This window comes from Triturus cristatus, chromosome 4_1 (genome assembly GCF_964204655.1).
Source record: "Triturus cristatus chromosome 4_1, aTriCri1.1, whole genome shotgun sequence".
Lineage (NCBI taxonomy): Eukaryota > Metazoa > Chordata > Amphibia > Caudata > Salamandridae > Triturus > Triturus cristatus.
Genome location: NC_140585.1, coordinates 1,216,116,250 through 1,216,142,835, shown reverse-complemented (window position 1 = coordinate 1,216,142,835; position 26,586 = coordinate 1,216,116,250). Strand labels below are relative to the sequence as shown.

General features: G+C 45.1%; 1 protein-coding gene across 1 annotated transcript in view; it reads right to left on the bottom strand.

Annotated features, from left to right (window-relative positions):
- Positions 1–22,838, bottom strand: part of B4GALNT1 (beta-1,4-N-acetyl-galactosaminyltransferase 1) — a 693,972-nt gene extending 671,134 nt beyond the window's left edge. Inside the window, exon 1 of the mRNA XM_085654571.1 lies at positions 22,512–22,838. The gene's annotated coding sequence lies outside the window, so the exon portion shown is untranslated. The remainder of the gene's footprint in view (positions 1–22,511) is intronic.
- Positions 22,839–26,586: the final 3,748 nt, after the last annotated feature.

Sequence of the window (26,586 nt, the reverse complement as noted above, 5' to 3'; positions counted from 1 at the left end):
TATTCCGAGGATTTTTCACAAAACTCTTGCTTAGGTCTAAGAATAGACACAATATTCCAACTGAGATATCACTAATGAGTGGACACAAGTGATGTCTCACCTTTTAGTGCGCAGGAGCGTAGTTTTGCGCTTTATGTTTTGTTTCAGCTTTCTTTTAATAGTTACGGTAGGAGTGCCTCATAATCTTGGGTAGCCTGCACTCACGTATATTCTGTCTGACTAATTTATAACCGAACGGGTTTATGCTCAAGATGTCGTAGACTCTTTCATCTTACAATGCATACCATGTGAATTAGGAATGTCAGGGACAACTCTGAACTTCACCTTAAGACCCAAGAATAATCTACCATTAAATGTGTTTGTGAGATAGTTTATAATATCATTGTCATAATAATGTAGTGAAGCTTGGGTATTAATGATGTAGTGGATAGTAAAATAACATGTTTTATGGGTCGCAGAGAAGCTGCATTGAAGTCTGTGTGATGTTAATTTAGCCAAAGCAGTGGGCCTGAATTGTATTTCTTACTCGTTTCCCTGACTAGCATTTAATGCTATTTTGCTTGTACTGTTGTGGACAAGTCATCGTTAGTTTAGAGACGGGCCCATTGTTCATCTGATAGTTAGGCCTGGGAAGGAATGTGATAACGAAGGCGGAATGAATTCTCGTAGGAGATGGCACCATAGACATAGAAATAGAAAATTACTTTACGGTTGGGAGGGGCCAGATTTGGATGGCTGCTTTATACTAATGAATTTAAGGATAGCTGAGCTGACACTCTTCTTGCGGACTTTCCGAGGTACAGATCTCTCTTGATGATTGTGGTATTCTTAGACAGATATAGTTGAACCTGTTTCAAAATCTACAATAAATTGAATAACAACTGTCTAGTTGTGAACCTGAGTATCACTAAGGTATCACTAGGGGACCAGCCACACAGTCATGGGCACTTTGCATGTTCTCCACCGGGCTGTAATGCACATCCTGGGTGGAGACCATCTCCCCATCTGAGCGCCGTACCACAGAGCTCAGAACAATCACGAGGCTGCTGTCATTGTGACAGAAGCCTCGTGATTGGCTTTGGGGAGCCTGGGTGCTGCCAGGAGCCACTAGAAAATCGAGGGGTAAGAAGAGTCTAGGTGACGAGCAGGTAAGTCTTTTTATTTCTTTCTAACCCGCCCTGCCACTGCACAAGAAGAGAGGTCTCACTAATGAAAGGATACTCTTTTCTCAGTAATGACTGGATTCAATACTCTATCTGAGTTGAAAGTAATGAATAAACACAATACTCCAGGGGACGCCGGATACTAAAATATGGATTTTGTTTCAGGATTGATGACCACTTCAAAGTATTGTTCACAATGCTCTGAGTTCGTATTAATGAAAAACACAATACTCCAGCAGAGGTCTCACAGATGATCACATATAATGCTACTGGCGAGGTCTCACTAATGAGTGGCTACAATACTTCAAGGTAAGCCTCAGTAACGAGGAGACACTATACTCTCGGTGTGGTCTTACAAACGAGCAGATTCAGCACTCCCACTGATGTCTCACCGCTGATTGTTCAAGTCCTCCTGCTGATGTCCCACTAAAATTAAACATTATACTGTGGATGAAGCCTAAATAATGACAGGCACAGTGCTCTGGTGGAGGTATCACTAATGAGTGAATGCAGCTCTCCATGTGAGGTCTCGATAAAGATGAACACAATAGTCTGGCTGTGGTAACTAATCATAAACACAGTACCCCGGCTTAGGTCTCACTAGTGATACATGTTATATTCTGTATGAGGTTCCATTATTGGTGGACACTTTACACCAGATGAGGCCTCACTAATAACTGAATGCGATAATGCAGGCGCAGTCTCACTTTTTATACACATTATACTTTGGACGGTTTCCATTAGTGATAGCCATGGCACTCCTGGTTAACTATCCCAACAGACTGTTCACGGTGGTTTGGCCTAGGCCTCACGTATGACAGGCATTGCTCTCTGGGCATGGTTCCATTATTGGTGGACACTTTACTGCTCTTGAGGTCTCACTAAGGAGTGCTTATTCTCCTCCAGCTGAAGCCTCACCAATAAGTAGACACAATACTCGAGGCGTGGTATCACCAGGAGCGGACACAGTACTCTAACTGAAGCCTCAGCAATGAGATGAAGAGACACAATACTCATGGTGCGTCTCACCAATATTTCAACTGAAATCTCACCAATGCGCACAAACTAATACTGGAGGTGCGGTCTCAACAATGAGCGGACACAATACTCCAACTGAAGTCCCAGCAATGAGTTGAAGGGACACAATACTCATGGTGCGGTCTCACCAATAATTCAACTGAAATCTCACCAATGAGCACAAACTAATACGGGAGGTGCGGTCTCAACAATGACAGGACACAATACTCCAACTGAAGTTCCAGCAATGAGATGAAGGGACACAATACTCATGGTGCGGTCTCACCAATAATTCAACAGAAGCCTCACCAATGAGCACACACTAATACTGGAGGTGCGGTCTCAACAATGAGAGGACGCAATACTCCAACTGAAGTCTCAGCAATGAGATGAAGGGAGACAATACTCATTGTCCAGTCTCACCAATAATTCAACAAAAGTCTCACCAATGAGCACACACTAATACGGGAGGTGCGGTCTCAACAATGAGTGGACACAATACTCCAACTGAAGTCCCAGCAATGAGATGAAGAGACACAATACTCATGGTGCGTCTCACCAATATTTAAACTGAAATCTCACCAATGAGCACAAAATAATACTGGAGGTGCGGTCTCAACAATGAGCGGACACAAAACTCCAACTGAAGTCCCAGCAATGAGATGAATGAACACAATACTCATGGTGCGGCCTCTCTAATAATTCAACTGAAGTCTCACCAATGAGCACACACTAATACTCGAGGTGCAGTCTCGACAATGAGTGGACACAATACTCCAACTGAAGTTTCAGCAATGAGTGGACATAATACTTGTGGTGAGGTCTAATCAGCAAGTGAACACAATGCTCCAGCTAAAGCCTCACCAATGAGCGTATGCAATATTCACGTAGAGGTCTCACCCGTTACACAATAATCTAGCTGAAGCATCACCAGTAAGCGGACACAATACTTTAGCTGAAGCCCCAGGAATGAGATGAGTGGGCACAATACTTGCGGTGCAGTCTTACCAATGAGTGGCACAGTTCTTCAACTGAAGTCTCACCAATGAGTGCACTCAATATTCACGGAGAGGTTGCACCCGTGAGCATACACCTAATCCAGCTGGGAAGTAACCAGTGAGCAGACACAATACTGGTGGTGAGGTCTCACCAGCGAGCAGTGGAAGCTCCTCCACTAAGGCGGAGCATCGTCGCCCCACTGCTCTCCAAGCAGTTCAAAAAGGAAAAATAAAATGATAATAACGAAATGTGATTATAATTTTATTTTTCTGTTCTGCAGTGGCTCAGTTGGTTTGTTTCATGCAGGGCGGGTGGGTGGGCTGGGCTGGCCAGAGCAGGGGGAGGAGTGGTGGCACTCTCTAAGTGCGCATGGCGGTGTGACCGGCCGTCTCAGGCTGGCCAAGCAGTCATGCGCACTTAGCATGTTCTCCACGGGCTGTATTGTACAGCCTGTGTGGAGAACATTCACAGACTCCCAGTCCCTGTCTGAGCACCGAACGAGGGCGCTCAGACTAAACATGACACTGGTGTCATGCTGGTGACAGCAGTATCATGATTGGCTAGGGGAGTCTTGGAGCCCGGGTTCTTCCTGCTGCCGGGAGCCAGAAGAAAAGAGGACGGAGGAAAGGCGACGAGCAGCAGTACCCAGGTAAGTGCTTTTTTTCCTTTTTCATTCCTCCCCTATCCTCCCCCCCCCACCCTTACCCACCACCTCCACCCTGCCTCACCACCCCTGTTCGGTAGCAGCCCACTGCCAGTGAGCGAATACAGTTTTCCAGTTGAAGCCTCACAAATAAGCAGACATAATACCCAAGGTCAGGTCGGACTAATGAGTGGACACACTACTCCTGCTGAAGCCTCATCAATAAGGGGTCACAATATTCAAAATGTGCTCTCACCACTGAGCGGCTCACTACTCTTGTTGAAGCTTCAGCAATGAGTGGAAATAATACTCATGGTGTGTTCTCACCAGTGAGTGAATACAGTTCTCCTGCTAAAGCCTCACCAATGAGCAGACACAATATTTGTGATGAAATCTCACCAGTGAGCAAAAGAAGTACACCAGCTGAAGCCTCACCAATGAGCAAACACTATACCAGCGGTAAGCTCACACGACTGTGTGTCCCCAAAATACTCGAGCTGAAGACTCACGAACTACCACCTCGTACATCTTCCTCATCCAGTTCTTACTACATTAGCAGTTCCTTTCTGCCACAGAAATTGATTACCTCAACCAGCCAGAAAATACACCCAATATGACCACCCCTTTCCCACCATGCCATATAACCGGAGGTCCCACCTAGCCACATCCTGTTTTGTTTTTTCTCTGACAAGAATCAATGCCTCACACCAGCCAGCCGAGGAGAGAGTGTTTTGTGAATTTCTTTGAAATACTTTGTTATTTTCAATTATTAATGTTCTGTTTTAGTTCTTAAAAATGTACTATTGTGTTTTTTCTCGTTTAGGGAGTCTTTCCAACATGCTGGGCGGTCGGGACTCGCATGTGGTGTTCTGGGCACTCTGGGTGGTCCGTATTGATGTATCCAGCGCGTGAGCTGTGCGATTGTTATTATCAATCCCCCATGATGTTAAGGGTGTGTGATTGCACCTGTCAATTACAGAAGCTTTTGCCCTTAGTAAAGATGGACGCCTCATGTCTTCTCGTGAGTTTTGCGGCGAGATTTGGCTGCTTGCATGACCACAAAGTCTGATTAAGGAACTTGCAGCTGGAGGGTGTATTGCTGGCATTATGGAGTGTGAGGTGGTTGATGCTGCTGGTTTAGAGGAGCAGGCATGCCCCCTCAACCCTTCTATCTAGGGAGTTACTGCAAGCTATTATTTCTACAGCAGTGGAGACTGCTATGAGAGCCAGAGAGGTTGATCCAGTGCCTCGTAAGTTGCCTCACATGGACCCTGCTCCCTTGCCAGATACTGAGGATAAGGATGTCAAATGAAGATTTGTGCAGGGCACAGACTTTATGATGGCACTGGCTCATATTAAGGGATAATCTAGGGTTTGAGACTCCTGATGTGGCCCTTTTTGAGGAAATTTATGGCCCATAATTAGCATGCTGTTTTAAGTGCATATATTCGGCTTTATAATTGCTCTATGTATTTTACAGTATTCACAAGTCGCGTGTCCCTACGAGACTTGTAAAGGTTGTGTTTTGCTTTGTTTGGTCCTCACGTTCTCGATCGTTGCTGCCGGGTTGCAGAGAATCATAGCAACAACACTTGCAGTCGGACTCTCTGCAGCTGGACGGTTCCGGTTGTGGGTGTGCTTGACTTGGAGAAAAAATCCTGGAACTCTCCACCGCTTCCTGTTTCCATCATTATTGAACAAATTGGCGCTGAGCGGGAACCTTCCCCACACCCACCGCCAACATCCAGTTTCCAACATCTACAGTTCGCATAGCGAGTATCGGATCCCCACGCTTTTACTTCTACTCCACACAAGCGGCGCATAGCTGACCAGAAGCGGAACCTACACCTCCTTCAGACAAATCTCTACGCCCTTGGATTATGGTTGTACTCATTTTATTTCATTTTGGGTTTACCTTGTTTCTGCGCACAGTTGGTTGTCTCCGAACGCTCGCTCCCCACTGCGCATCTTTTGAATGCATGCACGCGCGTCCTCTTCAGGAGCTGACAATTCAATTCCGAGCCGAAACAAGCCCACCGCCCGCAGAAATCATGTACAACCATTTCCATGACAACACCGTCATACCGCTATCCTGGAAATTAACTTCACGCGTCTATTGCTTTTCACAGCGACAGACACGCTTTTCATCTTGCCTTGTCTATCGCACTTGCATCAGCGATAGGCACGCTTCTTCACTAATTACGTTCAACTCTCTCTGGTCACACCTTTTACTTAAATTTTCAAGCCTATTGCTTTTATTTTTCAGCGACTGGCACGCTAAGTACACATTACATTTCTTAACTTTCACTTTTTCAAAAAAAGAAAAACACCTTTGTACAGGTTTATATTTCAGTTTTCCATGGCTTCAGCTCAACAATTCCAGACTCCAGCTCCTTTTCTTCAAACTCCAGGGAAACCTCCTCTTAAATGGTCACACTGGTTAAAAGGTTTCGAGAACTATCTAGTAGCGATTGATGCTGTGAAATATTCACCACCTCGCAAAGTTGCCATTTTATATGGCTGTCTTGACATCGCTGCTCAACCGGTTTTCGATAATCTCCCCATATTCCCTGCACCCACTGGTAGTTCTGGCGACAATTGGGACGTATATAAGGAGGCCCTCGCACGCCTTAATAAACAATACTCTGATGAACCCAGCATTGTATTAGAACGTCACAACTTCTTTAAAAGAAAACAAAACTCAGAAGAGAGTGTAGAAGATTATATCGCACAACTCAGAATTTTGGCTTCTACATGTGAATATGGTTCAAATACTGTTACTTGCATTAGAGATCAATTCATTTTTGCATGTTTTTCTAAAAAGATTCAAGAACGTCTGTTAAGTTGCAAAAACCCTTCCTTAGCTGAAACTATAGATATTGCCAAAGGCATTGAAAGAGCAACCATTTCTTCTAAAATTCTACAAGAAAGCTCTTCTCAATTAAATGTTCACACAGTAGATGAATCCTCTACTTCCTATTCTGTTCATCTTGTCAATAAATCTACCAAACAGACTTTCAGAAAACCCAGTTTTTGTTAAAGATGTGGATCAAAGGATCATCTGGGCAATTCTCCAAACAGTCCTGCTTCCGGCAAGAGATGCTCATCTTGCAAAAAATTGGGACATTTTCAAAGTGTATGCAGAAATGGCAGGAAATTCACTAGAGTAAATAACATTGATCTTGAGGAAGAGATTGAGTCTTGCTCCAATCGTCTTAGTGACGTCATGTTATCTATTGAATGTGATTCAATTGATGTTTCTAAAGTTAAGGGTCCTTGGTGCGAATTACTAATTGGTTCAGGTTCCCTTAAAGTCAAAGCCGATTCAGGTTCCCCAATTACAATCATCTCAGATACGGAGTTTCACGCACACTGCCATGGTCATGTATCTCTTATTAAACCAGACATATTTCCCAAGGCATACGGTGAAAAAGACATTGAGATGTTAGGATACTTCCACTCCAGAATTGAATGTTTGACTAGACGCACTTACACAAAAGTTTACGTTGCCATCAAAATGGGTTGGGTTGGTTAGACTTAGCCAAAATGGAATTAGTTCTCAAACCAGGTTCTGATCAACCAGTAACTTTAGGAGATATCCCTCATGATTATTACAGCTACCAGGAACACAAACACATTGACTTCAACCACCTTTCCATTTCGAACTATAATATTGACAACTTAATTGCACTATTTCCCACTCTTTTTCAGAATAAAGTTGGCAATGTTTTAGGTTTTAAACATGAAATTCGTCTCAAAGCCAATGCCCAACCCATTGTTCACAAGGTACGGTCTTTACACCTTAGTGCAAGACATGACTTGAAAAAGGTCCTCAAAAGTTTATGTGATGAGGGAATCATTACCCCCTGCAACTCCTCTGAGTGGGTTTCTCCCATAGTTTTGGTACGCAAAAAAAGTGGTGAGGTTAGGCTATGTGCAGACTTGCGCTCCCTAAACAACAACATCGTAGACTGCCACCCCTTACCCAAAATTCATGACCTTCTCACTAACATAGGCGGTGCAAAATATTTCTCTTTATAAGACCTCAAATCTGCCTACCACCAGATTCCCCTCTCTTGTGAATCCCAAGAGTTAACCACTTTTGTGACATCCTTCGGTGCTTATAAATATCTGAGACTGCCTTTTGGACTAGCCTCTGCGGCTAGGGTCTTTCAGAAACTCATGGACACCCTGCTTAAAGACATTCCTGGAGTACAAGCGTACCAGGACGACATCCTGGTTTTCGCAAGCAATATTACAGAACATGATGACATTCTTTTTAAAGTGTTAGTAGTGCTAGAGAAGGCTGGCATGATCCTCAGACATGATAAGTGCAAATTTGCAGTGCAAGAGTTAGATTATTTAGGACATACATTATCTCTTGACGGCATAAAACCTAAATTTTCCCTCATCAAAGCCATTAGAGACGCCACACCCACCAAAGATAGAGATGCTTTACATTCATTCCTTGGGTTGGCAGAATATTATGCAAGGTTTGTACAAGGATACGCGCAAATTGTGGAGCCTTTACGGGCTCTGTTGAGAAAGGGTACAAAATTCACTTGGTCAGATAATCTTCAGTCTATTTTTTAACAAGTCAAAAAACGAATTGAAAACTCTCCTGCTTTGCATCCGTACTCGGATGATGCCAATTGTTTTATCTGTGTTGATGCTAGTCTTTCTGGCTTAGGTGCTGTTTTGAGTCAATGGGTAGGAGGCAAAGAACAGACTGTTGCTTCCGCATCAAGAACATTTCAGCCCGCCGAAACCAAATACAGTACCATTGAACGCGAAGCCTTAGCTTGCGTCTGGGCAATTCACAAGTTCAAAACCTACATTTGGGGTCGAGAATTTGAGGTATACACAGAGCTTTCTAAAAGCACTTCAAATGAAGCCTCTGCTAGGTTAGTCCGCTTACTGTCCAAACTCAATGAATTTCATTTTGTTTTAAAACACATTCCCGGTGGTGAGAACTTCAGGGCAGACTATTTGTCAAGGATGTCGTTAAACGAAACACCTGAAACCAATGATGATGTTGAGTGTGTTGTTGCCGTTATTGATGCCATTGCTGAGTGTTCTCCTATCTCTGAACATGAATGGAATACTGCGTATCTTAATGATGCAACACTTTCAAAGGTTAAGAATTTCATTGTAAGCAAATGGCCTGAAAGTAGAGTTTTATCTCAAGACTTAAAAGCTTTTGCCAATGTTTCTGATGAACTTTCTTTAGTCAATGACATGATTTTACGAAATAATTTGTTTGTTCCACCTGATTCTTTACGCAACTCCATCACCCATTCGGGACATCAGGGTCATTTAGGTGTCATCAAGACTTGCTAGCGCATCAAACAGTTTTATTGGTGGCCCTCTCTAGATCTACAAGTCAGAAAAACGATTGAAAATTGTACAGAATGTCTGTTATCTGACAAACACTGGAAAACTTTGTCCACTCCCCTACATCCTGTTCCCATGCCTGAGAGTCCATGGGATAAAGTAGGAGTTGATTTTTGAGGTCTCTATGATCTTTTACCAAGTGAAAACAGGTATTTGATTTTGCTAGTTGACTACTACACCAAATGACTTTATTATGGTTTCTGCAATGGAGCCACAACAGACAATGCTATCAAATTTTTGAAAACTATATTTGATATTGAAGGGTTTCCCAATGTTATTGTGACTGCTAATGGAACTCATTTTGTGTCACAGAAAACGTGCTCCTTCCTTAGAACCAATGATGTTTCCCACCATAAGGTTGCTATGTATTCCCCCTCCTCGAATGGCTTGGTGGAGAGGTGCAATCGAATCATTAAGGAGGGAATTCAAACTGCAATATCCATCAGACAAGATCCCTTTGCCTTTGTGCATGATAAGGTATGGGCATACAACACCACCCCACACTCAACCACTAGCATCGCACCTTTTACTCTTCTTAGGAAAAGGAGAGCTCACTCTCATTTTAGTCCAACTTGGTTACTCTAGAAGAACAAGATCAAATCTGGGTATATACATGATTCCAAATTACTTCAAGAACAGGTCAAGGTCAAACAATTGTCTATGAAATCACGATTCGATAGAGGGAAACATTCCATTGATCAACCTTTGCAAAAAGGAGATTGGGTCTTTATTAAGAACCCCAAAAAGGTTGCCAAAGGTATGTCAAAATGTTCTGCACCAACTTTGGTGATTCAAGTTAGCAAGAGTTCTGCTCTCGTGGACAACAAAGGATGGTGGAACGAGAGAGCTCTCGCTAAAGTATCTTCTTCTCAGGCTGGTGTTTTGTCCAAACACATTGATGTGGATAATGATCATTGTGATTGGTTTGACTTACCTCACGTGGGAAAATCTAGTTGCAATCCTATTCCAATGCCAGTCACAACATGCTATAATCACTTGCAAAATGTGGACAGTGGTGTCTCTTCTGAAGCATGCCTTAAAAGGTCCACACGTCTCAAACAAATTTCCTGTAGGTTACTAGACTTTGCTTTAATGTAATAACTTGCTTCTATTTTTATTCATTTTTTATGACAATTCATTGTAACTCTCTTTTATTTTTTTCAAAGGGGGAAGATGTTGTAAGTGCATGTATCCTGCTTTATAATTGCTCTATGTGTTTTAAGATATTCACAAGTCGCGTGTCCCCACAAGACTTGTGAAGGTTGTGTTCTGCTTTGTTTGTTCCTCACGTTCTCGATCGTTGCTGCCCGCTTGCATAGAATCATAGCAACGACACTTGAGGTCGGACTCTCTGCAGCTGGACGGTTCCGGTCACGGGTGTGCTTGACTTGGAGAAATAAATCCTGGAACTCTCCACCGCTTCCTGTTTCCATCATTATTTAACACATGCACAGCCCAGTTAAAAGGGTGTTGCCCAATGAATGGACGGATTTGGAGCATCAATCCTTTCCTCGGTATATGCTGAAGCAATATCCTTTGTAGGGTTTTTCGGAGGAATTTCCCTAAAACCTTAAGGTTGACAACCTTATGGCAGGTCATTCAACTCAGGGGTCAGTTGTCTTGGAGGATGCTCTTCCCTCTGACCCTGTGGACAGAAAGAAAGAGACTGCTGTGAAGAGGTCGTATTCTGCTTCTGACATTCCAGTCGGGGCGAATGCCTATTCTCTGATGGCCGCCAGTCTCTGTTATGGGATTTTCAAAAGTTGGCTGAAAATTTGGCAGAAGGGGCAGATAGTTCTTTGCTTCTTTGGGCCATGGAGCAACAGGTCTGTTGTCTTTCGGATATTTCGTTTCATAGTTTATGTTCCTCCGCTGCGGCATTAGGGACGGCTTTTTCAGTGCGCAGGAATATCTGGATGCCTTCAATAATGCCTCTCAGAAGGCCGTACTTTTAAAATTACCTTTTGCTGGTTTTAAGGTTTCTCGTCAGAAAGTAGAGGTTCTGGTAAAAACAGACTGTTGAAAAAAAAAAGTTGATCACTCCTCCTAAACCATTTGGTAGAGGAAGGGGTTTGAGTTTTCGTAGAGCGTTTGACCAGATTCGGCTATGGGTTCTTCTCAGTCCTCTCGTTGCAGGGGTCACAGCCGAAGCACCTTAGGGTACGATAAATCCTTGTTTCATCAGTACAGTTTTTCCAATCAAATTCTCCCCCTTGCCCCTTCCAAAAGCGTGACTATGCCTCAACCCTACCAGTGGGAGGACAACTCCACTCCTTCAGTCATGTTTGGGGAATGATAGTTTCAGATGCTTGGGCTCTGGAGGTAATATCCTGTGGCTACAGAATTCTTTTTGTATCTCTTCCTCCTCTGTTTTTCACAGTCACTCCGGTACAGCGGAATCCTCTAAAAAAAGACAGTCTGCTAGAGGGTGTACAGTTGCTTCTGGACCAAAAATTAAATTTCTGTAGTACCACCACGGGAGGAAATCCAGGGGTTCTACTTGATCCTCTTTTTTAGCTCAGAAGCTATAAGGAACATTCAAAATGATGTCTCTACAATCAATCATGCTGTTGATAAAACCAGGGAATTGTTCAGGGCAGATCGACCAAGAGAATGTACGCCTCCTGGGCCACGTTCAAGGGAGCTTCGCTCTGTGATATTTGTTGTGCTGCTACTTGGGCACCCCTGCATACTTTCATGTCCCACTATAGGTTACAGGTGAGGGGTGCTTATCTGCCTCTTTTGCGGACCATATTTTGTCTGTGGTATGTGATGTCTGAATATCGTGTTATGTTCGGATTAAACACTTGATATTGAGCTTCAGGTTCAGTGTGTTTTTTGTATATGACTTGTTAAGCCAAAATGTGTCTGCTTGGGTATTGGCTGATGCAGTAAGGACTGGACGATGAAGATGTACAAGGAGGTAATGCCCAGTTACTTACTAGTAAACTTCATTACTCTGAGTATAGGTAGTTCTCGTCTCAGTCCTAAACTACCTCTCCCCCACCCACCTCGGTCCCATTATGCATTTTGGTTCTGTTGTGCTTGGATATGTCAGGATGTGTCTATGTGGGCCTTCCGGTTATATAGCATGCTGGCATAGGGGTGGCCATATTGGCTGTATTTTCTGGCTGGTTAAGGTAATCAGTTTCTGTGGGAGCAGAGGACGACTTACGTGGTAAGGACTGAGGCGAGGAAGACCTGTAGTCGGAGTAATGAAGTCTACTGGTAAGTAACTGGGCATGAGTGGACTCAATACTAGAGATTCGATCTCACCAATGAGCGGGCACAATACTCGAGGTGGGTTTGAACAATGAGCAAACAAAGCACTTCAGCTGAAGCCTCACCAATGAGTGGACACCAGTGCTCAATTTGAGCGGGTGGTGGGCACCGGCACTTATTTTTGGGGACCAGCACTGTTTTTATCACATCAGTTATTTACCGAGTTCAAGTGAAGGAAATTTCACATATCGGAAAGACGGAGGAAGAGAAAGAAACAAAACGGTCACAAAAGATTAAAGCAGGAAGCTGCAGCAGTAAGATAAAGGGAGAGGGAGTGTCTGGTAGCAGACTACCAGCCGTTGTATTCCGTGCCCCTACGTTTAATTGCACTGGGCTTCTGAGCAGAGTTTCAGGCACCGGCAATCGTTCTTTTACAAACTAAGCACTGGACACAATACTCGAGATGTAGTCTCATCAATGAGCGGGCACACTACTTGTGGTGATGTCTAACCAGTGAGCGAACACAGTACCCCAGATGAAACCTCACCAACGAGGGGGATACACCAATGAGTGTTACAATACTTGTGCTGAGGTCTCACAGTGAGTGAACACAATACTCCAGATGAATTCTCATGAATGACTGGATACAGTACTCCAGGTGAGTTTGCCCTACAGACTGAGATCTCCATAATTATGAGGCTTAAAGTGAAGAAAATATACTATTCAGGCAGAATTCAAAATGGTAAATGAGCAAATTAAGAATTCTATAAAATTCTCAATGAATTTCGTAAACCAAAATGCTTAGAAGGAGCTCACCCCGTACCTCAAGATTTCACAGACAAACTGGCACATCATTACACGGCCAAAGCAAACACGTTGGACTCATACTTAAAACAAAGACAAAGCACCAGCATGGACCCTTTTACAAAAGAATCCAAGAATACTCTAACTCAGCCTCTCCATTCTTTGCAACACATTTCACACAATTAATTTATAAACCTGCTCAAAGCAAGCAGGCCTACCGGCAGCCCTTCGAGCCCGTGTCCACCGCAAACCTTCAAAACTATTTTTCTAACAACTTCTGCTGCTACTCCAGTAAGAAGAATCATCAACTCCTTAACTACCGGAATGTTTCCAGAAGAACTCAAAAAGTCATACATACGCTGATTACTGAAGAACACCAACGTGGAGCCGCTGAACCCTGACCACTACAGACCAATTACAAATGGACCGTTCCTGGGCAAAGTGATAGAAAGAGCAGCATTCGCCCAGATGTCACAATTCATTGAAGATAATGCCATACTTTCAGAATTCCAAACGGGATTCCGTCCAGGAAGAGGCACAGAATCTACCCTCCTTGCCATCTGGGATGACCTGAAGAACACAGTTGACCGCAACTGGTTTGCTGTGCTACTCTACTCCTCTTGGTGCCTTTAGCACGGTTGACCATGACACTCTGATACAAAGAGTCTATGAAACTGGCATAGAGGGGACTGCACTATACTGGATCACATTCTACCTTCGCAACAGAACTAATTTCATCCATACCCGACCTTTCTTGTTCAAACTGTATTTTCATAAAATCAGGGGTCCCTCAAGGCTCTATCTTCTCGCCCATGCTTTTCAACATCTACGTGAAGTCATTACCGGCGCTGATCAATCAATTACACCTCACGTGCTATAACTATGCAGATGACACGCAAATACTCCCTAAACTGGGATGCCCCAAAGACATTGGAAACTCGCCAATTTTCAGTTGTCTCAGAGCCGCAGAACAATAGATGACATGGAGCCATCTCAAATTGAATGCTTCTATAACGGAAATACTCATGAGTAGCGATTGGAAACACTATGACCCACTCACTGCCTGGTCTGATGATCTGGGAACACCGCCTAAACTATCGAAGGAAGTAAGAAACCTCGGAATGACCATGAACTCCAAGCTAACAATGAATGCCCAAGTGGACAAACTAACAGGATCAAGCTTTGTTATTATAAAAACTCTGTGACAAATCTTCCCCCATTTGGGATTTCCACACAAGGTCCAGGCTACCATGTCCCTTATTGTGTCCAAACTCGATTACGCCAATAGCCTCTACAGCGTATCACCTTTAATGACCATGCAAAGACTACAACAGATTCAGAACTCGGCTGCCAGACTACTTTTACATATAAAACTGCAAAACCACATCTCCCCTGCCTTGAAAGCCCTGCATTGATTACCAGTTGTCAGAAGATCCACGTTCAAGCTGCTTTGTATCACCAACAGATCATTACATGAAACAGGACCACTCTTCATCAGGAATAAAATCACCAAACACATTCAACAAAGGATCCTCAGCTTCAGAGTTGGACCTCGCCTCAAAATCCCAAAATACAAGAAAAAAACATAGGTGGCACATCCTTCTCTGTTCAAGCAGCCAAACTATGGAACTCTTTAACCCAAAACATAAGATCCACGGATAACCACCTTATCCTCGGAAAACTACTCAAGAATTGGCTCTTCCCCACATAACCACCATACACAAACAGAAATTTACAGCATATCCCTCTGTATATAAGCTGTTATTTGTACTATGGATATGTACCTATATATGTGTATTGCTTTGTATAAACGTTTAGAATAATTATGTTCTTTTTAAATATAGAATTTGTTACTTCTGCTTAACTTAACAAATGTACATATTGCTGATAGTTACATTATTCTAAGTTTTAACATGTATATTAGTGACTGCAAAAATAAGTAAATCTTTTATCATAACTATTTATCTACAATTCCTTCACTATTGAATTATAAATATGTATTATATATATATATATATATATATATATATATATATATATATATATATATATATATATATATATATATATATATATATATTTAATTAATTTAAAGTACAGCAACATTTGAAAGCCGGACTTTATTTGATGCATCTTTAATCTACATATAATACCTTCCTTTATGCATCTATATACCTTCCATTTACATATGGATCTATATTTTTATTACTTTTCTTTTAATTCAGCATATCCAATGCAATACCCTATTTCTCACCCTATACCGCTCTCAATATATCCTCTACCTCCACTCTCTCATTCATCCCAAACCCCATACCACTACTATGATCCCCGAAATAACTCTTTCTAGACTCTTCCCTACTCTACCCCTTCTTGTATCATCTCATACCTCTTTTACTATTCAGATCCCTCAAAACAAGCTTTTTTTAAACCCTTCCCTCTGACTCTTCCCACTCTGTAGGAAAGTAGGATCTGCTGTTATGGTTACCCCCACTTTTTGCCTGGTGCTATGCTGTTTCTGACTTGTCTGACTGGGATCCTGCTAACCAGGACCCCAGTCTCTGTGCTGTCTCCCCTAAATTGGTATGGTAAGTACGTAGGTATATCCCAGATTGGACACTGGTGTACCCTTATCAGTCCCTAGTGTATGGTACTGAGGTACCCAGGGCATAAGTACACCAGGGGTCCCCCATGGGCTGAAGCATGTATTATGCCACCCATGGGGGACCACTCAAACTGTAACTACAAGCCTGCCATTGCAGCCTGTGTAAGCTGGTGCTAGCACCACTTACGAAAGATATACGTTTCCCTATATCTAAGGTCATTGCACTTAAAACCTATATGTCACCCTTAAAGCAGACACTTCAATCCTGAAGGCAGGGAGCTTGGTTATAAGTGTGAGGGTGCCCCTGCATGAGCAGGACACCCCTGCAAACTTCAGAGTCTATTCTCCCAGGCTGTAAGTGCATCAGCCATTAGAATACATAGATTGGCCATGCTTCATTACGCGATGACCATCTCTAAACTGGCTGTAACGGACCCTGTCATGTTTGGTATCAAACACATTGGATTCATACCGCCACACCATAAATAGTGTGGGAGAGATGATTCCCTGCACTGTAAAGCTCCTCCAGGAGGCCCTCAGTTCTTCCGGTACCAGACTTCTAGACCCTGACAGCACAACATGGCTGCTGCAGACCAGAGACACGATTATGCCCTCCTGCTGCTGAGCCAAGCTTGAGCAGGGGAAGGCAGAACAATAGGTATCCTGTCACAGGTAGACCGAGTTGCAGGTAAAATACCAGCTACAAATGAGAATGCTTACTGTCAATTGGATATACAGTTTAAGTTCAAATGTAGATAGAATACACTAGGTCCTGAAGAATCGCTAGAGTAATCCTCAGTCAGAGCGAGAAACATGTTGACCCCGATGAGGCAGTGTCTATAACCTAGCACATTAACCTACGTTACTAACACTCAACCTCATAGTTTTTAATTAGGTAAGGAGGATTCATAATAAACTGATTGAGAAAGCACTCCCTTCCATATTTTAACTAGCAACTACTCTCCTTCATCTACATTACAATAGAGCCCCTCACTCCCACCTCACCTAACGGCTGTATTGGATAAAAAGATCTCCATAAGAGTGCTCCCTAACAAAGAGCCCGTCGGGTATTGCACCAGCCGACTCGACGTGGAGCAGCCCGATGATGAAGCACTACATCCTGATGGGTGCGTGAAGCACGACATCCTGATGGTTGTGTGAGGGTTCCTATATCCAAACAAACTTTTTTGAACACCACATGGTCCGTCTCACTCACTTAAGGAACAGCTTTGATATTTTTATAGCTGTGACCACCTGCCAGACAGAATTTAGTGTATTGGGGCAGGGTAGGAGCGCTTGCCAGCGCCACTCAGTCTGCTTGAAATGCACATTTGGTGCCCTCCTTGCCTAGTCCAGTTCAAGCCAGCTCAGGGAGCCGTCGGCTCCCGCTCTGGCGCGATACTGGACAAAGGACAAAGGAGTATCCTCCCCACTGTCCGCTTGTGGTGAGTCACCTGGACCTTGCTGGTCCCGACACTGTACCTTATTCAGTTTCCACGTTGGTTGCAGTTGCAAAGGCTTGTTGGTGCCTCCGACGGACACCGACCCCTGGTCTTCCACAGCATCGACTGGTTTGCACAGCTGCAGTTTCAAGGTCACCGTCAGCTCTCCTGCGACACTCGACTTCAGTGGGAATTCGACTTCCGGGCCGCCTGGTCACTTCAATGTGGCATAGACTCTGTCGCCTCTGCTTGCATGTACTTCTCATCCTTAATCCACCTTTGGATTCCACCGGACACTTTCACTTTCTCCAGCAGCAGCATCTTCCTGAAGTTCTCCATTGAGTTTGACTGCGGTTTCCGATGTCACTTCACACCTAGGCACCCAGCTTCCCTGATGTAGATATCCTGGTTCCTAGGGTACCCATGGGTGGGGTGGCTCTCCAACCTTCTGTCTTCCACAGGGTTTCTTCAGGGTCCACTGGGAAGGGTCCTTCTTCTTTAAAACTGCAACCGCGACTTACCCATTGACTTGTATTGAGCCCGCAGTGGTGACCCCACTCTGCACACAGCCTCCGTAGGATTCCTGGTTACTTACCTCGGGTGGTTCCTTGGGTCCCCGGCACTTCTACGTCTACTGGGTATAGTCTTGACTTGAGTTGTGGTGTGCATACCACTATTTTAGTATATGGTTTGTTCTCCCCCTGGCGACCACTGTGTATACATGCTACTTACATGTTTCTATTGCAATGTAATTGTGTTCATTGCGTATATCTCTGGCTAGGAGATATCTGTATCTGTCAGTGAGTGTCTTATAATAAATACATATTTTTATAAATACACCTAATCTATACCAATAAGATTATGCTCTAGTAAAACAAGCTGCTTTACACTCCTTCTGAACTAAGCCTGAATGCTGCTCTCCACAGCTACCACTTAGAGAGCTTTCTAAGGTTGTCTAAGACCACTAAAATCACCATAAGGGTTCTCTGGATTCGTGCAGGGTGCCCACTTGCGTAAGTGTGCACCATATACCAAGCCAAGTTCTCACACCCTCCACCTCCCTTTTACTCATTCCAAGCCTCCTCTACTGCTATGAGCTCCAAAACAAAACAAAAATAATTTGTAATCCTTTCCTCTTCTATCCTTCCACTATCCATTTCAATCCAAATAACAGACTAACATATCCACCACTCAAATTTATTTCATATTTAACTATACTAATTCACCACTAATCCTTTATGTGTTCCGGAGTAGCGTTCTACTCGCCAAAAAAGCACGTTGACGCCTCGTCAGGAGTAATAGGCGCTATATAAATGCAATTACATTACAATACAATACGATGGGCTACTGCTTACTAGGCCCCTGCAGATCATGTCGTATTTGACCATACTGCTCCAGGTGTCGTTTATGCTGTGCCGCCCTCTATTGTTGCCGATTTCGTGACTTTTGTGTTTCAAGGCTGTGGCTGTGCACGAAAGGCACGCTCCTTGGAATGTAATCACCTCCTTCGTTAAGATAAGGGAAGGGTTTACTACATTTTTCAACGCAAAAAACATTTAAACACTTGACTCTGTGGGCCTCAGGACAAGAGCATCAGGACATGATGCAGGTCAGGCATTGACAGAGCTCTGTGTGGACCCCAAGCCAAGAGCACCAGGGGTTAATGCAGGTCAGGCTTGAGGTGCATTAGCAGAGCCTTGTCTGGGCCACAGATCTGGAGCATCAGTGCACACTGCAGATCAGGCTTGAGGTGCTTCAGCAGAGCTGTGTGTAGGCCACGGGAACAGCAAGAGGTTTGGCTGGGTGCAAAGGCAGAGCTGTGTTTGTCCCAGTACTGGAATAGTGCAGGTGTGCGCGGGTAAGGGTTGAGGTATATCGGCAGCACTATGTGTGGGACCCATTACTGGAATAGCACGGGGGGCTGTAAATCAGGAGTAGGGTCACTGTTGGGGCTATGTATAAATCCCAATACTGAACAATAGGAGTGCAGTTCCAGGTCAAGGTGCACTTCCAGAGATCTATGCGCCCCAGTCGTTGAATTGCAGTGGAGTGAGGAGGTCACTATGAAGGTTCAGCTGCAGATCCGTGTATGGCTTTGGAACTTGAATAGAAGCTGTACTGCAGGTCGGGAGTGAGGTGCATTAGTGACACTGGATAATGGGCCCAGTGCAGCAATAGCACTGAGTGCTCTCTGTCCTGATTGAGCTGTTTGTCAGAGCGCCACGAGAGCCCCGTTCCTGGAATAGCAGAAGAGGTTCTTTCAAGTAAAGATGGTGGAGGTGGGTGTGTTGGCACGGCTACGATGAGGGTCAGCATTGATTATAGAAAGAATCTGTAAATATTTAATAATGTTGCAAGCCTTTGAATAATGAAGAAATGCAGTCCATCGCCAGACTGCATGGCTTTCTTTTCAGCACTGCAGAGAGGTACAGCAGGCCAAGGTTGATGTACTTTGGGCGAGCACACCAGATTAGGCAGATGTGCATTGGCAGAGCTCTCGTGGCTGATTGCCAGATTACTATAGACACTAAGGGCCTAATTAAGAATTTGGCGGTGCAGGAGCTGACCACAATGCAGGCGGTCCGCTCCCTCACCACCAAGCCCGTGTGTCCATACCACACTCCAGATTACGAGTTTCCTCGTGTCTGGCAGGCTTTTTTAGGTGGTCCCACGGCGGTGCCTCTGAAAATGGACACCGCAATGGGAATGCCAAAAAAGGTTCTGCCCAGCATGTACTGTAAAGTCCATGCCGTGCAGGAACTGGAGTGCCCCCCTGCATGCATACCCATGCAAATGGGCAACAGGGGGCCCTGTAGGGCCCACTTTGTTTCAGGACAGCTAGCCTTTGTTTCAAGACCACCATGACACCACTGGTGGTCCTGAATCTCGTAATATGGATGGCGGTGCTGCAACGGTGCCACCAGCATATTACTGAGGCCCTGACCGCCGCGCCACTGCCAAGGAACGGCAGTTACCTGGCCACTTCGGTGGTGCAATGGCAGTCCAACCGCCAACGTTGTAATTGGCCAGTTGGACCAATGGTGCGGCGATGGCTGGATTGTTCTGGGGGATCGGAATAGTAAAAAGAGGTATGAGATAATGTAAGGAGTAGGGAAGAGTCTCAAAAGGGTTATTTTGGGGATCATAGAAGTGGTATGGGGTTTGTGATGAATGAGATAGTGGAGGTAATGGATATATTGATAGAGGTAGGGGGTGAGAAATATGCTAGTGCATTGCAAAGAGTAGTAGAAAGAGGCTTGAGATGAGCCAAGAGAGTTGAGCAGCTAGAGGATATATAGAGAGTGGTATACATGACACTATAGTATTATGAAAGTGTCTTAGATAACTAGATTATTGTCTTTTTGCTGGCTGCAGCACAGATGGGGGAGGGCAGCCATTAACCTACATGGATGTTTAGGTCTGGTCTGACAGTGCGACTGTCACTTGAATTTCATCCTACACCAATATTATTACCATCCTATTTATATGTAATACTTCACATTACCAAACAATATTCTTTTAAAGCCAGACCTATTGACTTTGCCAGTGTTTATTGTTTATTGGGCACAGGGAGATTAAGTGATTCATCACAGGATATTGAGCAGATACCAAGGCAAGGACCTCCTTCCTTAGTACAAAAGTCAGCAGCTCTGGCCGTAAGGCCCCATCCTGCCCACGGTTTGTCGGTGGTGAATGACACACAGACCGCTCTGATGTCAAAGAGCCGACAACAACCGGAAATATGTCAGTGCTTTACAGTGAAGCTGATAATACAGGCGAAAATGGTATTTTAAGAATTCCTATCTGCCACCAAACACCAGCCAACACACAAACACGAAGTAATGGCAGGAAGAGGCTTCCTGGGGAGCAGGCCAATCACAGCAGCGAAAAAGTGTAAGCGCGTATGTCAGGATACAGATACGCACCCACATATGTTCCAGTGGTGTAACTCCAAATGACCCGTCCCCGCCCCGAATGTTGTGTGGGGCGCTTGACACTACAATACGGTACAGCAATTGGGTTCAATGGGAGAGGCTCTAAAGGGGGCATGGCCTGCAAGGGGCGGGGGGCGTTTGGCCCATGTAATGAGTGTGGTGTCGAAAACGAGAATGGAATAGCTGCATCTCTGTTGGGCAGGGCTGAGATGCATCGCCAGAGCTGTGCGCGTGGCCCCTGGGCACTAAAAGCAGTGGGCACCGCAGCTCAGGGCCGAGGCCCGGGGCAGAGACCCTAGCATTGGGGTGCATTGGCAGAGCAGAGGGCCAGTCCCATTATTGGAGGCGCAGGGGTGCAGCGGATCAGGGTTGGAGCTGGGGAGGAGGGGCAGAGGGAGTATTAGAATAGCAGGGGTGCCCTGCCAGGACTGAGGGGCATTGGGAGAGCTGTGGGCCCCCCGTCGTGAATAGTGGGGTGGACGCGCACCGGCCTGCGAGGGAGCCCATCACACAAGCACGCACCGCAATGCATGGATGGCAGCAGAGAGCGCACAGTTAACGTTCGGTGAACAGAGGATGGGCAGGGCACGGAGCAAAAAACACAAAAATGAACTACGGCTGCCTGATTATTTTCTACGGAATATTAGCAAGGCTCTTAGTACCCTCCCCCAGTTTTTACACAAAGGCCGTTATATGCACAGAGCGTGCGCTCACACCCTGCGGACCACGCAGCCACCTGCCATCTTCCTGTAGCCGCGGAGGGGGCTTCCCTTCTAGCCCCTTTCTGCAGAGGGCCACGCAGCCATCTGCCATCTTCCTGTAGCCGCGGTGGGGGCTTCCCTTCTAGCCCCTTGCTGCAGAGGGCCAGGGCCGGGATTTTACAAATCAAGGAACGGGACGCCGCAAGCTTCTCTGGGCCACTGAAACTCCTACATTGGGCGCTAGGTCGGAGCGGGCTCAAAAATGGGCCAACGAGCTATGCCCGCCGCCCCCAAACCCGGTGTACAGTGCTCGGGGAGTACCCGGTTCACTCCCGCCTCTCTTTCCATCTCAAAGGTCTCTTCCTCCCTTGTCCCTTATAGATAAGGGACAATAGAGCCCCCAGCCTACCCCCCACACACCCCCGCTGCCTTTTCTGCGCAGCGAACGTAGACCAGGATACATTTACACAGCAATGGAAAGATCCCTCGCGATGTCAAATCTTGCACCCAATAGAGTTATTGGAAAGACCCTAATTAACACCAAAAAATGGGGATCCTAGGGGGTGGGGGTGTGAGGGGCATGGCTTACCTCGCAGAGCGTCGTAGAAGCATCCAGGCGCTAGCCAGCCGCTGACCCCCAGCTGCTCGGGATGGAGGGTCCTCTCGGTCCCGCCAGGTGCAGGCCCCCAGATGCTCGGAGTGGGCGAGCTCTCAGATGCCAGCTAGGTGCAGCCCTCCTCTGCTAGGATAGAGGCAGATAGCGTAAGAGCCGCGGCGGGGCTGCATTGATGCCCGGTGGGTGTGTGGGGGGAGGGGGGCTGTCAGGCCCCTGTCGGTGTCACCCCTCTAGTGCCCTGCTGCTCTCTCGGCACGGGGTGATGCGGGATGCTGAGGCCATCGCAGCCTGTCGAGCACTGCTGCTAAGGTACCGATCGCCAGGCTACAGCCCCACCTAGCGGCCGCCCTGGGAAATCAGTCTCTGTCTGCAGAAGACCAGCAGAAGGCGGGGACGCGCAAGGTGACGAGGACTGGAGAGCGCTGGGCCGAAAAATAAAATCTGAGATGCGCTAAGAGGAAGACACGATAGGAGGGGAAGAAGAGTAAAGACGAAGGCAGAACGTGAAGGAGGAAAGTAGTTTGCGGTGTCGAAATGTAGAATAGGATTGGTTGTGTAGACTTTGAAGAAGAGAAATGTAAATGAGGATATTGAATTAAAATTTTTATCATTTCATTTATTTATATCAAAGTAATGCAAAAATCTTCGTGCTCTCTTCCGGTTACTTCAAAGCTCTGTAAACACAGGCGCCTTTTGCAGCGAACTGCTAAGGGTGGACACACAAATGCGCGTATTCGCTCTAGTTTTATTCCCCATCGTTAGTTCTGTTGCTTGCATGTAAAGGAATCAATCCCCCCGGCGGCCGAAATTAAGTTCCATTCTTGCTTTTAGAAATAAGCAGATGCGCCCTCTGTGAATCAAGGAATGGTTTTGGGCGCAGACAATACTTTTTGCTCACCTGCTTTTTAATTAGGCACAGAAAGGTTTTCAGAATAGGTTTCAGTGATAGGTATAATATGTCAGAGGCAGCTAGAGTTATATGGAGAGGTACAGAATGATCTAGATAGAAAACAACGTGTTTGAGAAAAAAATGGAATGCGGCGCAGCAGAGTAAAAGTAAGATTTCTCCCACAAAAGCAGACTGCGACAAAGTAATACAATTTGGCCGAAAATTGGATGTGGAAGGAAAACATGATTGGATAACAATGGAAAATTAAGACGTGAACCAGAACATGGTGTTGAAAAAAAGGAAATGTTTCCGATTTTTTTTTAATGTGATGAGGGAATTAACTTGCGATGGTTATGGGAGAATATTGATTTCAAGATCTTCCCTTTGTCCACACCACTCTTCACAACTCAAGCCCTCCCTGCTCTCCCAGTGGTTCCCTTCACTCTGCATCTCGAAAGCTTCGCTCTACACCTGATTTAGGCGAAAGCAAAAAGCTGATGCGTCTTTGTTGTGTAGGGCTCTTCTCGGTGGCATCCGCTTTCCTTCACTATTCCTTCTGAAGCAAGCCACATGGTTTTCAAAAATGTTTTAAACATAGCTCTTTGCTGACAAAGATCCAATTCTGACCAAGCAGATCAATTTACTTTCTCTAGAGGCTGAATTCAGATTGAGAGAGGGGAGGGCAATCAACAGCTTGAGAGTAGAGAGAGGCATTCGAATAGATCCAATGGAGGGACTTGTCATGGATGCCTGTGGTCGAAAGGCGGTGGAGAAGGAGATCATGGGTAACCGTGTCTATGGCCACGGAGAGTTCCCAGAGAATCCTAGCCTGTCCACAGAAACATCCAGGATGGCCCTCAACCACTCAAGAACATCTCAGTTTAGGCCATCAGTAGACAGATGCATAATCAGATTAGCTCTGTTGTGTCTTCCTGCTTTCTCTCCCTTCGTCTCATCCAGAAAATCTCACGTTTTTTCACCACTGATGCACTCAATACCATAGTCCTGGCTTTAGTCATCTCTCGCCTCGACTATGGAAATGGCTTGTACGTGGGCATTCCTGCCTACGAGTCTCAACGCTTACAGGCCATTCAAAATCAAGCTGCCCGTCTTATTTTTTCCCTTCCTAAATTCTCTCACATTACTCCCGTTCTCAAATCTCTTCACTGGCTCCCTATCCGTTTCAGATCTCTTTTCAAACTAGCCTGTTTTGCTTTTCGTGCTCACTCCCGTTCTGCCCCTCCCTACATCAACTCCCTTATTTCATCCCACGTCACCAGTCGAACCCTTCGTTCTTCTTCTCTTTCTCTTCTGCACATCCCCCGTTTCCGCAAACTCAGAACTGGTGGCATTCGCCTCTCCGTTTTGGCCCCCCAGTTCTGGAACAGCCTTCCACTTCATATCCGTTCCATCCCCATCTACACCCATTTTCGAAAAGCCCTTAAAACTTTTCTTTTCACTCAGGCTTTCTTTTCATAGGCCACCCGGATTTCTTCTGTGAGTTCTGATCAGGTCCCCAGCGCCAGGAAGCCGCTTGGCCGCAGTGCGCTTTATTAAATACTTTTTCAAATTCAAATTCAAATTCAAACAGATTAAATGTACCAACTGATGCATAGAAAAGTCTACTTTGCAGCAGCACAGGGGGGAGTTCATTTAAATGTGGGTTGAACTGGAATCCATTTCCTTTTTGGTTGGCGTTGTACGTCCACCCAGATTGGGGACAGATCGACCCGGAGTAATTTGCATTATATAACAATTCATGACCCTTGTCTGTCCAGGAGTGTCAGATGAGGTTTCCTTGGATGGTAGGCTGGGAGATGCATGGCTGATGAAGTGTGGCCTGCAGGCGCTGATGAAGGAAGCAAAAGAACAGGTAGTCAGAGCTGTAATACACAAGGTTGGACTGGCCAGTAGGGCAATCAGGCAGTGCCCAATGGGCTGATCTGCCAGGAAAGTGTTTGGGCCGTTTTCTTGGCTGTTTGTGGGCCTGTTTTATGGTCTGTTGGTCTGGTTTTTACTGTTGATTTCCCTTATATTAAAACAAACATTGCCAGTAGCAAGCTCAAATCCATGCAGTCTTCCATACTTTGCAAAACACTTACACACCAAGTCTTTCCAAGTTCAAAACTAACCCAGTCTGCAAATATGGGCCATTTGTAGGTTTCACCTGCGCTGTGCTTGAGAAATCAATTGTTTTTAATACAAACTTAAAAGGGACCTACATCCCATCTCCTCTCTTTCTTGGCTTCTCATTGGTTCCTGTGGGTGTCACCTACCTTTCTTCCATTTCTATTGGCTGTAGCATATTTTCCTGCATTTACCAATGCTGTTCCTCGCCTGCCTCTCTTATCAGTTTCCCGCCACTGAAATACAGTTAACATCTAATTTGGTGGAACTATATTCTCATAAAGTTTGCCTTTTACTCTTGCAGCATATTTACATAACAATTTATCACCAGGAGAGATTACGTGATTTGCATAGAATGACAGGATGTTGCGTGGTACTGCCGAGACTAGAAGCGGGATCCCCTGCGCTCAAGTCAGCAGCTCTGGCTACTGAGCCACATCCTTTCCACTCCTGTGTTATCTGTCAGAGAGCTTTTTCCTTCTGCCGGACGATGAATGATAAAAAACAGCTCTTTATTCATCGTATAGGCAAAACCGTTGCATTACCAATGCTTGTTTAACTAGCTAATTGACTAATGGGGCCACTTTTATTTTGGTGTCTGGGCCTATTTTCTGTCCCAGTGCGACTCTGGTAACTCTGCTTACACCTCAATGGTGATGTTTACGCAGAGTGAAGACAACCCAAGAATACATTTGATTCAGACGAAGTTTAACCTTTGAGTGATTATTTGAAAGAATAATGGCAGTAAAGCTAGTTACATTTTAGGGCAGTGGTGCACTTTATACAAACATGCAAAGGAAATACTAGTTCAATTCAGGTGGGCTGCAAGCAGGATTGAGTTTGTTCGGTAACTGAGAACCGCAATTACATTTTATGGCATTGGCACGATTTTCACAGCATTCAGAGATTCCAGCCCTTATTCTTAAATTAGTCTAAACCATATTATGGAGTCAGTACTAAAGTGTAAAATACAGGTAGGCCAAGAGTACATTTCTTTTCAGATGTTCCTTAAGCAGACCAATGAGACACTTG